The 12,653-nt window shown below is 40.7% G+C and overlaps 1 protein-coding gene across 2 annotated transcripts in view; it reads left to right on the plus strand.

Moving 5' to 3' along the window:
- Positions 1 to 12,653, plus strand: part of DNMBP (dynamin binding protein) — a 94,585-nt gene continuing 81,932 nt past the window's right edge. For both annotated transcript variants that reach the window (XM_079138092.1, XM_079138095.1), the window contains exon 1: positions 1 to 134. The gene's annotated coding sequence lies outside the window, so the exon portion shown is untranslated. The remainder of the gene's footprint in view (positions 135 to 12,653) is intronic.

The following is a 12,653-nucleotide window of genomic DNA, read 5'->3' on the forward strand; positions in this document are numbered from 1 at the left end:
GGGAGGCGGGGCGGCGCGCTGAGTCACACGGGATCGGTCCGCCCACCGCTGCCAGGGCCGGAGGTGACAGCGGGCCCGGGACGGGCGGCCGCAACTGCCACCGCGCCGAGGGACCTCCGGGCGGCGGACAGCAGGTCAGGGCCGGGCCGGGCCGGGGTCTGGCAGGGTCGGGCGAGGGGCCGGGGCCGCTGTCCGGGGCCGCGGGCAGAGGGGGCCCCAGCTCCGCGGGACGCGCTGCGCGGCCGGGCCTGCGCCGCCCCTTCCCCGGGAGACGCTGCGCTCGGCGTTCGGAGCCCGCCAGGGCGGTGGGCGCAACGGGCCAGCTCGCGCTCCTGTAGCGCACCGCCAGGCCGCCGCGAGTCCCCGGGGCTGGAGAGACAGTCAGAGGGCGCGGACGTGGACTTTTCAAGTGTTGTCAAGCCCGGGGCTCTTTGCATTGCACCGCCCTGCCACTCGGCACTGGGGCGGAATCGGAGAGCTGGAAAAAGAGTTCAGCGTTAGCCCAGCCCCTTGCTTTTACAAATGCGCAAAGCCACACTGCCAGTGGGTATAGGAGTCCGTGATTCTGTGTCAGGGAGAAAGGATGGATGGTTTCCCAAGCAAGATTAAGGCCTGTTTAGCTGGAGATGCAGCTTTGGTTACATGGTGGAGTTTTGCAAGTACCCATGGACACTTGTAGGTACTGATGTCCGCCAAGCATCCATGTGTCGGAGGTGCTGTCACTTGAATAAAGGAAAATTGGAGTTACCAAACAGCCAGAGTCTGGTGCAAATTAGGAACTGTGAAGAATGCTTGATGTACACAGTTAAATTTTAAATACAAAACCATAGCCAAAACCAACTTTAACTACAATCTCATTATCCTTTACTGTCTCAATTATACTGTAATGAAAGGCAAATATTTTTGGCACTCATGTTATTCTGAAATATTTCTAATTTGCCTTTCGTTCTGTTTTATAGTAGTTCTTTTACAGTAATCTGAACATGTGTTGAAAACACTTTCTTTTCATAATTAGCGATTCTGTGATGATGTGTGGCATGTTAATGGGGACTCTTAATATTTAGGGTTTGAGCATAGTTCAGTTCCATCATTGACATAACTAAGTTACAGTGGGTGAGTAGAACTGATTAATCTGTAGTATATTTTGCAAGCCTGCAGTACTGACAGCATACAGGTGTGATTTCTCAAAGTCAGTGCTGTATTGCTTTACTCTTACAGTCTGAGTAGATTCAATGTAATGAGCAACTTAGTTTATACATCAGCACCCATTGTTTCTCTAAAATGTTGAATTAAGGCATCTCTAAGCCTCCTCTCTGTCTTTAAGGTTCTCTGATTTTACATGCTAATTTGTAACACATGTCACTCATTGCAACAAAAAATAAAGTTTTAAGAAAAAGTTTAAAAACTCTGCATGGTGCATAGTAGATCTTCAAATTCATTATTATTCTATCAGTGTTGGGCTAAAGTAAGTGAAAAGTGATTTTCAGATTACCAATACTTCAGTGTGAAATTCACTTAATTTGGAGACTGATGGAATGCTTGGCATATTGTTCAGAAGTGCTAAATCAGGCCTGAGAATGGGTCCTATGCAGTGTAACAGATAACTTTTGCAATAAACTGAGAACATTCTGACTCAGAAAATGTGATAAGATGGCTCTTCTACAACATTCATATTGTGTTTTTTGACTGAGATGTAATAATCTCTGTAGACTCTGTTCAAATATGTGTGAGTTATTTGTCTTGCAGCCACAAAGCAGGGCCCATCTCCATCTTTTTTCTGTCTCCATTGTTCTCCAAGTGCCCCTCTTACCTGGAGAGACCCTCTTCACATTCCTAGTCCATCCACATGGCAATGCAGAGCCTCCTTAAAAAGCTCTAATTGAACTTACATTATTTTTCTAAGAGAGCAAGATGAAACGTGGTTCTGGAATCACCATTTAAGACCTAAGGGTACGTGTTCATTCTTACAACATAGTGACATTCCATGAGGCTCTGCTTCTGAGAAAGGGTTAAGTGGACCAGGTTGATTTTTTTTTTTAATCTACTCTATGCTTGAAGACTATCTTATAGGAAGCTTCCAGAGTCAGGCAACTTGTTGCTTCTGTCTCAGAAGGAAACACCTCCTGCACCATACATAGTGAAGCTTCAGGTTCTTTTTTTTTTTTTTTTTTTTTTTTGATACTGAAGATTTAACTCAGGGGCACTTTACCACTGAGCTACATCCTCAGCCTTCTTATTTTTTATTTTGAGACAGAGCCTTATTAAGGTACTTCGGGCCTCTCACTAAATTGCTGAGGCTTGCCTTGAACTTGTGATCTTCCTGCCTCAGCCTCTGAAATCACTGACACTATGGGCGTGCTCCACTGTACCCAGCCTCAAGTTCATCATTATTCTCAACCTTCCAAGTCAGTTTTATCTGTGTTGGGCTAAAATAAATGAAAAGCAGTACTTCAAACTACAGATACTTTAGTGTAAATTTGGGGGATTTTTTTCAATGATAAAAACTAGAATGCAAATAGAGGTTTGTGTACACATTACTAGGTATAAGACTTGACTTCTTTTCTTTTTGTTGTGGGGGGCGGTTCTGGGGGTTGAACTCAGGGGCACTCCACCACTGAGCCACACCCCCAGCCCTATTTTGTATTTTATTCAGAGTCAGGGTCTAGCAACTTGCTTTTTGCTGAGGCTGACTTTGAACTCAAAATCCTCCTGCCTCAGCCTCCCAATCCACTGGGATTACAGGTGTGTGCCACTGCACCTGGCTAGACTTGACTTATTTTCTAGATGTATTATTCTACCATTTTTGAAGTCAGTTAATGTACTACCTATAACATACATTATAACAAGATATTGCCAATGAAATTCTCATGCGTGCTAGGTTTTCTGCTAAAACATCTTTAAAATTCATTCAGAATACTGAAAAATTTCACAACGTTAATTCAGTTAATATGAGATAGTTTATTACATTCTGCCTGGCAAAATGTCCGAATAAACTAATTTTCAAGGTTGGATAAAATAGTCTTGTTGGTCAGGAGTTAATTATGAGATAGTCTCTTGCCTGGAAAGGCAGAGAGGTCTGAAGCAGCAGCCCTAAATCCAGATCACAGAGCAGCTCTATAATGAAAGAGCTGCTAAACACACCAAGGCATTAACTTTTGGCTAGGTACTTTATCCTTGATGCTAAAAAGAGTAGCAGTGGGAGGTAAAATAGACATAAAGTGTGTTGCTTCGCTTTCGGATTTGTTGGTTTTCTGACTGAAAGATGTGATAGCACAGTAAGGCAAATGGGGCGTGCAGGACTCTGAAGTCTGAGGGGTACATGGGTTCTGACTCATTCGTTTATTCAACAACTATTCTTTGAGTACCTGTATGACCTGGGCACTGTCAAAAGTGCTGGGGATGCAACTGTGAGCAAAACAGACACACCTCTGGTGGAATAGACATTTTAGTATGATGGAGACCAACAGTAAATAAATATGTGAATGGATAGGTCATTTGATCAGAGTGCTATGGAAAATTTCAAAGCATAAGTAAGGAAAGGGTGTGGGGGGGTTATTTTATATAGAGTGGTCAGAGAAGCCCTATACTGAGATGACTTTTCCTTTATTTTTTTTAAATTTAATTTTTAAAAAAATTTTGGGGTACTGGGGATTGAAAGGAAGGGTGGAGGGTAAGGGGGGGTGGGTGGAGCTCTACCTCTAGCTACATCCCCAGCCCTTTTTATTTTTATTTTGAGGTGATGACTCTCTAAGCTGCTGAAGCTGGCCTCAAACTTGCCATCCTTCTGCCTGTGCCTGCTGAGTAGCCGGCATTATAGGCCTGCACAACTGTGTCCTCCTCTGAGATGACTTTTGATCTGAGACCTAAAGGAACTGAGAATGTGAGCAGGAGGCAGAGGACAAGCAAGTTCCCGGGTCTGATGCAGTAGCATGTTTGGCACACTTGAGGGACAGCAAGTCAAGATCATTCATGGTGGCCAGGCAGGGTGAATGTGGATGAGGAGAGAGTGACATCAGATGAGAGAGTGTGAGAGTGGGGAGGGGCATCGGTGTAGGCCATTTACAGGTTTTGACCTTGGGTCTGAGTGAAGGAGAAGCCTTTACAGGTGTTTGAACAGAGAATCTGATGGTGAAGTATGTTCGAAAGGGTTGAGGGCTGGAGGTGTAGCTCAGTGATGGGAGCTATGTGATCATAAACCAGAATTATTCTCTAGGCCTTTGTTTCCTCATCTGTAGCATAATTGGGTCCCTGTAGCTAAAGATTTTTTTGTTTTGTTTTGTTTTGTTTTGTTTATAGTGTTGGGTTGAACCCAGGGCCTCCTGCGTGTCAGGAAAGTGCTCTACCACTGAGCCATGTCCCCAGCCCTCCTAGTTCAAGATTTTGAGATTCCAGCTTCTGTGGAATATTTCTACAGGGAGGCAAGAGGATTGTGTAGGGAGAGGTTCTAAAAGCAGATAGCTTCAAATGACCCCAAAACTTGACACCAGCCCATCTTGAACTGAATCACCACAAATCAAGTGGTATCAGATCCTTTTCAGTCCAGTTGTCAGGGCGTGAGACAAAAACACTGGTCTGTCAATATTCTCTGCTCATCCCTTTCATACTCTGCTGATCCCTGAATTTCCCTTCCTGCCTGAAAAAGGATGAAAAGCTGTTACTCATCAACAGAGTTGGCAACCAGAGTAGCTTTTGTTATTAGAAAAATTGGGAACTTTTGGGAAGGAAACAATTCTAATTTTGTGTTTATCATAGGTCATTTGAAGTCTTCTTTTATAACACACAAAGTCTAAAAGATTTCTTGTTTTTAAATTCCTCTGCCCCATTTCCACTCACCTCAGGCCTCCTAGGTGCTCATCCTAATGCATTTCATAGGTATCTTTTTGTCTATAGGATCTTGCAAAGTGGAAGTGTTTGCTTTATATGTGTGTATTTTAATTTATAATGCTTTAGTGCATTTTGTTTCTTTTTCCCTAAGTACTATATTTAGGATTCATGCCCATTGCTATGTGTGCATCTGAGTCTTTGCCTCTGAATGCTGCATCACACTCCCTGCTGTTGTGTACCTACCACAGTTGTTCTTACCTGTCCTCGGAGCAGTGGGTGGATACTTGGGTTGACCCTGCTCCCTAGCACCATGTATATTGCTGCAAAGAACATCTTCACACATGTCCTCTTATACAGCTGCATAATATTTCTGTGGGGCATATGTTCAGAAGATTACTGCTGAATTTTAGGTTTGCATAGACTGAATTTGACTAAATGGTGCCAGATTCTTCTCTAAAATGGCTGCACCAGTCTTGGTCCCTTCCTCTAGAAGCATGCGAGGTTCTTATGTCCTCATGTCCCACCAACACTTGACTTTGTCTGACTCTCCATTTTTTCTAATCTCATAAGTACAAAGTGATATCTTGTCATTTTAGTTTTTCTTTGATTACTGACAATTTTGAACATCTCTTAACATCACAGCTGCTTCTGCATATTTCTTGTTCATACCTTTGCCATTTTGTATCCAAGCTGATATCCGTTTTGTTGTTGCCATTTATTTGCAAAAGTGATTTTATAATGTAGATGTTTACTCCTTGGCATGTTTAGACTTGTAGATATCTTCTCATTTGGGTGTTTGCCATCCCTTAATCAAGAAAATGTCCTTTTTTCTTTTTCTTTTGTGGGGAGCTGGCAGTTGAACCCAGGGACTCACACATGCTAGACAAGTGCTCTGCCACTGAGCTATTTCTTTCCTCCCTCCTTCCCTCCCTCTCTCCCTCCCTCTCTCCCTCCCTCTCTTTCTTTTCCTTCTTTTTTAAAAACAGGGTCTGCTAATCTGTCCAGGCTGGTCTTGAATTTTCAATCCTTCCTGCCTCAGCCTCTAGAGTGGCTGGGATTACAGGCATATGCCACCACACCCAGTTTAAGGGAAAAAAATGTTAATTTTGGTGTAATCAACTGAATTCTTTGACTTATGATTTATGCTTTTGAAGTTTTAAGAAACCCTTCTCGATCTTATGCCTATGATTTTATTGTGTCTAAAGCCCACATTGGCATAAAGTGTTAGATACTGATCCAGTTTTTCCCCCTCCCATTAATTGAGCCAGTTGTTCCAACAGAATCTCAAAAAAAAAAAAAAAAAAAAAAAAAAAAAAATCCATGCTTTCATTCACTGAATGTGGTACCCCTTTTCTCTCAAGTGATTTTCATGGATCCACTGCTCTGTTTTAGCCTCTGTTTGGTTCCATTAGTCTGTAGCTCTTGCTCCATTTTTTACTGCTCTAATTTTATTACAGTGACTTCATGGTTATGTTGTAATAACTGGCACTACAAGTCATTCATTTTAAAGTTTACTTAGCTCTTCCTGGACCAAATTTTATTTTTTCATATAAATTTATAGTGAGTTTATCAAGTTATTCAAAATTTATATTTTTAGGTAATTTTATTGGGATTCTGTTAAATTTGTAAATTATTTGGGGGAAGCTTGACATTGTTTTTATGGTAACATATTCCATCCAAGAGCATGTAACATGCCTTTCCATTTATTTTGGCTTTTTTTTTTTTTTTTTTAAGCATTTCTTAAAACTTGGAAATAATTTAAAACTAACAGAGAAGTTCTAAGAGTAGTACAAAGAAGTCCTGTGTATTCCTTACCCAGAATCACCAAATGTTAGGCTTTTGCCATATTTGCTTCATTACTTCCTCTCTATATTTCTATGCACATTTTTCCCATTGACCCCTTTGAGTTAGTTGTAGACATCACCAAATTTTATCTCTTAATACTTCATCAGCTCATTTTAAAACCTGTTACTAACTTTAAAGTTTTCCCCCAGGAAAGTCTAACAGGGCATTCTTGGTTAAATTAATCTGAATACCTCATAGTTTTGCTACTGTTGTGAATTATGTTTCTTTTAAATTTTATTTTCAAGATGGTTATTAGTAGTTTAAGAGATACAGTATTGATTCTTCTCAGCTGATCTTGTATCCTGCAGCTTGGCTTCACTGTCTTATTCAAATTGTCTGTTGATTGTTTCCCCCCTCCACCCCCAGGTGGTTAATTATAGCCTTTGGAAACTGGTAGTTTATTGCTTCTTCCCCATGCTTAAGCCTCTTAATTCTTTTTCTTTCCTTATAGCATTAACCAGGACTTGTAGGACAAAACAATTGCTAGGGGGCATCTTTATCATACTCTCAAATTTAAGAGAAGTCTAAACATCTTTGTTTGTTTGTTAGGGTTTTGTGTGTAACCTTTTTACCAAGTTAAGGTATTCCCCTCTATTCCTAGCTTACTTAGAGCTTACATCATAAATGATTATTAAGCCTTATTGAAAACTTTTTTGGAATTTGCCCTCCAGGAAACAAGATGGTACTAGTCAGGTTCTAAGCCAAAGTCCTAAGCCTACACTGAGGTGGTTTCAAACAGAAGATAAATAAGAGTCCTCAATATTTCTGCACCCTACATATATCAATTTATGATAAACATTCCAAGATTTCTAATATAAGCTTATTTCACGATCAGGTCAGCTTTTCCTCCTGCTGCGAAGAGTCAGAATTTAAATAGCTGGTGTGAAGAGCAGGGGGGTGATCCATGTGCAGCAGCTTAACTGTAGTTGTCAGCACGAATATAAATATAAGATATGTGAAATTACAGTTTTGTTACTCTGGATCAGTCTCTGTCCAGGTGTAAATCTTACCTAAATATATCTCAAGAAATAGTGAGGTAGTTCAGCAGCAAGAGCCATAGGAAGGTCTTCAACGACAGTCACTGTGAGGGTGTTGGGCAACTGACTCCCATGGCGCATGCGTGCTCCCCCACCCTCTTTTTACCATTGTTTTTTCCTAATTATAAAAATTCTACATCTTCATTGTAGAAAGTTCACAAAACATAGAAAACAATTCTGTAATCCTTCCTTTGGGACCAAACCCTGTAACAATCTTATTTCTCTCTGGTCTTTTTTGGGATGTGGGGGGAAGGGTACGTTCATGGAGAAGGGGAGTGCATTTAAAATCGCACTCTGCAATTTTGTATCACCTTTTTTTGGGAGTTAGGCTGTCAACTTTTGTTCATCTTGCTTTGATTGGTCATTGGGGTGGGGGATGGTTAGAAAGATACGATTAGCTTATAACTAATCAGCTAGCTTGCAGATAACTTGCAACAGGCCTCGCCTGAGGAAGCGACTGTGCACACAGCCCAGCACCATTATCACAATATGGAGCAGGATAGTCCGAGTCCCTGCAAACCAAAGGCCAGCCTGGTGGGGCAGGCAGAGCGGGAGAGATTTGTTTGATGTCCCTTTGCTTCCGCTCAGTCTGGTTTCACCTTCTCTCTTTAGATCACACTTACTTCCATCTTTTGGAAAATAGTAATTGATCTTTCTTTTAAATATGAAATAAACCCCAACACAATCATCTTGTTTCCCTAATCATCTTTGCTGCTGTGGTGTGTGGTGAGGACAAGTGGCCATAAGTTGACATTCCTGTCAGCAGGCAGGTTCAACCTCCATCCAGCTGCCCTCCCTCCTCCCCCGACCCTTTACCCTGCACTGTTTTATTTGGGTTTGTTTTGCCCTAACGCTTGCCACTCTCTAAAAAGCCTTCCCTGTTCCTCGAGGAGAAAGTTCCTCAAGGGCAAGAATCTGTTGTATTTGTGTTCATATCCCAGGCACCTCCAACAGTGGCTGGCTTGTAGCCCTCATCCATGAATCCATAAAATGCATTAGTCAGTCAAAAGGCAGCTTGGGATCCAGAACCCAGAAACTCAAGAGAGGCGAGGAAAGAAAGTTCTCTTGGCCTCCCTTCCATGGAGTCCCCATTTCCTCCTTGACCTCTTAAGCACACCAAGCACAGACTCGGCTACATGGGCAGCAGCCCTTGCTTGGGAGCCTGCACTTTCCGGAAAGCAGAGAGTGAGGGTCTGTGTTGCTGAGTTGTGGAGTAGGGCCCTCCAGAGAATAGTCAATGCTGACTGCTGACCTCCAGCCACGGGTTCTGGACCCAGCACACACTCGGCATTGTTTCCACATGGTGATTCTCTTAGGATAAATGAGCCTGCCCCATCAGCAGAAAAAGTTGCAATGGATTTGCCGAGTTGTGCTTCACTCCCCAACCTCACAGCCCACATCCTCCCCTTTCTAGCATATTCTTTCCTCTCATTCCCAGCAATGTGGACACTTTTTTGCCTTTTCTCTCATTTCTGAACAATAAGTATTCTGGATCTGGTTTGGAGTTGTCGGGATGAATGGTATGGTTTGTATACCTAGTCACTTGATCCTGAAGCAAGATCTCAAATTGTATTTTACACATGGGGACGCTCAGGTACAGTTCAGTAAGAACCATACCCTGAAGTTATACTGCTGTTCAGTGATAAGACTGCTGTTCAGACTCATGTCTGTTTACCTCCAGGGTCCCTGCTTTTACCTATGGTGGGCCCAGTGTGGACCAGTGCCTGAGGACTGTGAGTGACAGATGTGTGCAGCCTGGCAGTTACTGAGATTAGTCCTTTCTCACATGTGCTAGATTGGCTCATCAGCATATCAATTGTGAATGGATGGGAGGATTTCATAATGAAGTATTTCAGATTCACAAAACTGAACGTAGAATAATCCAACCAACATTCACACATCTACCACTCAAGATCTATAAAGCATGTGGCCCATACTTGTAATCCCAGCAACTTGGGAAGCCAAGACAGGAGGATTGAAAGTTCAAGGTCAGCCTCAGCAACTTAGTGAGACTGTCTCAAAATAAAAAGTAAAAAGGGCTGGGTATGTAATTCAGAGGTAGAGCACCCCTGGGTTCAATCCCCAGTATTAGAAAAAAAAAAAAAAAATACTGTATAGTGAGTTGGTTTTCCTATTCCATCTCCTTTTGCCATTTTATAGAGCTGTTGTTGGTTTTGACATTAAAAAAAAAAAAAAAAAATGGGCTGGACATGGTGGCACTCAACTGTAATCCCAACGACTCTGGAGACTAAGGCAGGAGGATCACAAGTTCAGAGCTAGCCTCAGCAACTTAGCGAGGTACTGAGCAACTCAGCAAGACCCTTTCTCTAAATGAAATATGATAAAGGGCTGGGATGTGGCTCAGTGGTTAAGTACTCCTGGGTTCAATTACTGGTACCAAAAAAAAAAATAAAAATAAAAAAAGGGGATTTTTTTTTATTTATATAGGACAACACCATAATTGTTACCTAAAAATAGTAGTAGTTCTTTAATATAATCAATATTCTAATTAATGTTCAAAGTTTCCTATTTGTCTCATTTTTTGAACAACTCATTTTTTAAAAATAAGATTCCAAGAAAGGTACATGTGTTGCATTTAGTTAATGTGTTTCTTTTTTTTTTTTTTTAATTTACATAGAGTAATGTTGTTTGATTCATTGTTATTTTTTCCCTTCCCCCCACCCCTCCCACCCCTCTTTACCCTCTATACAGTACTTCCTTCCTCCATACTTGCCCCCCTCCCTAACCCTAACTCTAACCCTAACACTAACCCTTCCCTCCCCCCCATTATGTGTCATTCTCCACTTATTAACGATATCATTTGTCCTTTGGCTTTTTGAGATTGGCTTATCTCACTTAGCATGATATTCTCCAATTTCATCCATTTGCCTGCAAATGCCATAATTTTATCATTCTTTATGGCTGAGTAATATTCCATTGTATATATACCACAGTTTCTTTATCCACTCATCAATTGAAGGGCATCTAGGTTGGTTCCACAGTCTAGCTATTGTGAATTGAGCAGCTATGAACATTGATGTGGCTGTATCTCTGTAGTATGCTGATTTTAAGTCCTTTGGGTATAGGCCAAGGAGTGGGATAGCTGGGTCAAATGGAGGGTCTATTCCAAGTTTTCTAAGGAATCTCCACACTGCTTTCCAGAGTGGCTGCACTAGTTTGCAGCCCCACCAGCAATGTATGAGTGTACCTTTCTCCCCACATCCTCGCCAACACCTGTTGTTGCTCGTATTCTTGATAATCGCCATTCTAATTGGGGTGAGATGGAATTTTAGGGTGGTTTTGATTTGCATTTCTCTTAAGTTTAAAGGTTTCTTAAGTAACCTTTAATTTATAAGTTCCCCTTCCTAAATTTAAATTTTTTGTGTACAATTTATTTATTGAATGAACTGGTCATTTGTTCTACAGTTCTCCACGTTCTGGATTTTTTTAAAGGGATTTTGTCATATCTTCAAGTTATCTCTATAGTGAGTTAACTTTGTTCTTTACTTGATGGTCTCTACAGGAGGTTCCTAGTTATTGAGGCTTCCATAAATAGAAAGAACTCACTGGCCCATGTAGTTTGATCTGGCCCCAAGGTCATTTCTGAGGAATCTTCCAAAACGTCCCAGGTGTCAGGGAATGACATTATCCACAGCAGACCTTCTCTATCTAAACATACTGTACCTTGGAAGGAATTTTATAACTCCCTCCTGGCTAGCCGTTTTGAGAGTTAGGGGAGAGAATTGCAGACAAGTGCTCTGGTTTTCTTCTTTTTAGACGTTGCTTGTTTGCTTTAAGGATTTCTGGGGCTCAGTGCCAGAACCTCCCTGGGATATTATTGTCTTACATTTAGATCTGCTTATCAGGAGCCTCTGAGAATCCCCAGAGGGTCAGGTAAGAGGAGAGGGAGTTTACACTGGAGCCAGACTCTGAGTGCCTGTTGTAGTCCTGGATTCCTGAGCAGCTGGTAGGACTGTGGATCATGACATTTCTACATGTATTTAAAAAAAAAAAAAGTCCTTTTCAGCATCTGTTGTTTTTACTGTAGTATCTAGAAATTCAGTAATCACAATAACAAGGCCATTGTAGAGGTGAAGAAACCCAATTTTGTTTTTATTTATTTATTTATTTTGCGAATTTTAACCCTTGCCTACTGATCAATTGTGGTTTTACAGGGGCAATGAATCAGTATTAAAGTAACAAGAAGGAAAATTGTTGAAGTTTGAAGCTGTTTTTGAATGTAGTTAGTAATTAAAAATTGTATACTCTATTGTTTTTTTAATGTCAGAATTTTCATCTAGTTTTAAAGCCAAATAGTTAATAAAACAAGGCTAAAAATTTGATAGAAAGGAAAGACATTCAATGGATTTAGTATAACATTACTTTTACTTTTATTTTAAAGGCCAGTCTTTTAACTAAGAGGTTTGCTTTGATTAAAAATATTGATTAGCAGTAAATCAACTAAAATATTCAAGTTGGGGACTGGGGTTGTAACTCAGTGGCAGAGCGCTTGCCTAGCATGTGTGAGGCACTAGGTTTGATTCTCAGCCCCACATATAAATAAATGAATACAATAAAGGCCAATCAACATCTAAACATATTTTAAAAATTCTGGAAGAGAAAAAACAAAAAATAAAGCAAAATAAAATATATTTAATGTTTTACTAGTTGATATTTAATATTTTACTAGTTTGTTCATACTTTGTTCTTTTATTCCAGAGGTAAGATTCCAGCTTGGTCAATATTTTCTTCTAATGTGACTCAAAATGCATAAAAATTAAAATACAACTATTATTTTTAAAAAATTGTTAATCAGAGGCAATTTGCTGGTTTACTGATAGTTCTTCCTTGCAATGACCAGTGAACGATAAAAATGAGCGCTTTATATTCACACCTGATCATAGGTAGCAACGATATATCCAAGAAATAATGTATTAAAAAGCAGTC

This window comes from Sciurus vulgaris, assembly GCF_902686455.1.
Source record: "Sciurus vulgaris genome assembly, chromosome: 4".
NCBI lineage: Eukaryota > Metazoa > Chordata > Mammalia > Rodentia > Sciuridae > Sciurus > Sciurus vulgaris.